Source organism: Bison bison, unplaced genomic scaffold (genome assembly GCF_000754665.1).
Source record: "Bison bison bison isolate TAMUID 2011002044 unplaced genomic scaffold, Bison_UMD1.0 scf7180017864032, whole genome shotgun sequence".
NCBI lineage: Eukaryota > Metazoa > Chordata > Mammalia > Artiodactyla > Bovidae > Bison > Bison bison.
The window spans coordinates 4259528-4261641 of record NW_011494604.1 but is presented as its reverse complement, the minus strand read 5'-3'; positions in this window follow the sequence as shown (position 1 = coordinate 4261641).

Sequence of the window (2114 nt, the reverse complement as noted above, 5' to 3'; positions counted from 1 at the left end):
CCCCGCCTGTCCCTCGCTCCCCCAGTGCTGACCCTGCAGCTCCAGAGCCTGTGCTGCCCCAGCCAAGGTGCAGGAGGGACCTGCCTCTGGGCTTCAGTCCCTGGTGGAGCCTGTGGCTAAAGGGTGTGGCCAGGCCTTTCGGGAAAGCCAGACTTGACCTTGGGCAGGGAGGATGTGTTGGCCATACAGAGAAGTGGACCAGGGAGTGGGTGGGGGCCCTTCACAGGGCTAGGCCCTTTCCAGGGAGCCCTGTCGAACAGAATGTGGCCTCACCATGGTCGTATTATGGGACTTGGCCGGTCTTAGGATCTTGTGCCTGAAAATAGCCTGAGGTGGCTCAGGTAGCAGAGCTAGGGTGCCAGTTCGTTCTCTGGCAGGGACCAGGGCCCTAGGGCCCAGGATTGGAAGGAGACCAAGGGGGCAGCAGCCCTGGAGGGACACCAGTGCTTCCTCTTTGACCCAGCTCTTCCCCTGTGCTGTTCCGTGTTTTCCCACCAGTCTCTGTTGCCAAAGTTGCTGCCCCAGCTATGAATATCTGCTTCTTCCAGAGAAATAAAGTTAGTTTCTATTTTATGTTACTTGTTTGTGTCTGCCTGTTTCTTTTGTCAGCTGCCTGAGGTTCCAGGGCTCCCCAAGCCACTGCCATCTATCCCAGGCAGCAGGCCCTGTAGCGCCATCTGTTGATGATAAAGAGGAAGTACAGGCCTCTTTGACCCTAAGGAGTCTCTCCCTTTCCTGAGCTGGCTGAGGACAGAACCCACCTAATTCAGTGTCTCTTAAGTTTTATCTCTGGAGTTCTGTGAGGCAGGATATACTGTAGGACAGTAGGACAGAGTACAGTAACTCAATTAGCTGGACTTAAGCCAGAAATTTTTTTAGCACGTGCTAAGCTCAACATTCAGAAAACTAAGATCATGGCATCTGGTCCCATCACTTCATGGCAAATAGATGGGGAAACAGTGGAAACAGTGTCAGACTTTATTTTTCTGGGCTCCAAAATCACTGCAGATGGTGACTGCAGCCATAAAATTAAAAGACGCTTACTCCTTGGAAGAAAAATTATGACCAACCTAGATAGCATATTCAAAATCAGAGACATTACTTTGCCAACAAAGGTCCGTCTAGTCAAGGCTATGGTTTTTCCTGTGGTCATGTATGGATGTGAGAGTTGGACTGTGAAGAAAGCTGAGCGCCGAAGAGTTGATGCTTTTGAACTGTGGTGTTGGAGAAGACTTGAGAGTTCCTTGGACTGCAAGGAGATCCAACCAGTCCATTCTAAAGGAGATCAGCCCTGGGATTTCTTTGGAAGGAATGATGCTAAAGCTGAAACTCCAGTACTTTGGCCACCTCATGCGAAGAGTTGACTCATTGGAAAAGACTCTGATGCTGGGAGGGATTGGGGGCAAGAGGAGAAGGGGATGACAGAGGATGAGACCGCTGGATGGCATCACCGACTCTATGGACGTGAGTCTGAGCGAACTCCAGGAGATGGTGATGGACAGGGAGGCCTGGTGTGCTGTGATTCATGGGGTTGCAAAGAGTCGGACACAACTGAGCAACTGAACTGACTGAAGTCACTTCAGTCATGTCTGACTCTTTGCAAACCTATGGACTATAGCCCACCAAAGTCCTCTATCCATGGGATTCTCTGGACAAGAATACTGAAAAAAAAAAAAAAAAGAATATTGGAGTGGGTTGCCATGTCCTTTTCTCCAGGGGATCTTCCCAATCCAGGGATCAAATTCGTGTCTCTTGTATCTCCTACATTGGCAGGCGGGTTCTTTACCACCAGCACTATCTGGGAAGCCCTTTTGTTTGTTGTAACATGGAAGGCCTCAATATGTGTAAGCATTTTAATTTTCTTTTTCTGGATAGCTAATAATCACTTGGTTCAAAATTCAGAAGATACTCAGGAGTATACAGTGAGATTTCCCACCCCAGCTGCCACCTCCCCTCTTCAGAGGCTGCCTTTATCCTCAGTTTTCTGTGTGTTTCTTGTTTTTTTCACTTAAAGTGTTCTGAAGAGCTCCTTAGCCATACTGAAAGAGCTTCCCCAGTCTTGTCTAGGGTTGCGTGGATATGGCTGAACCATTCTCTGTTTAACCAGGCCCCTT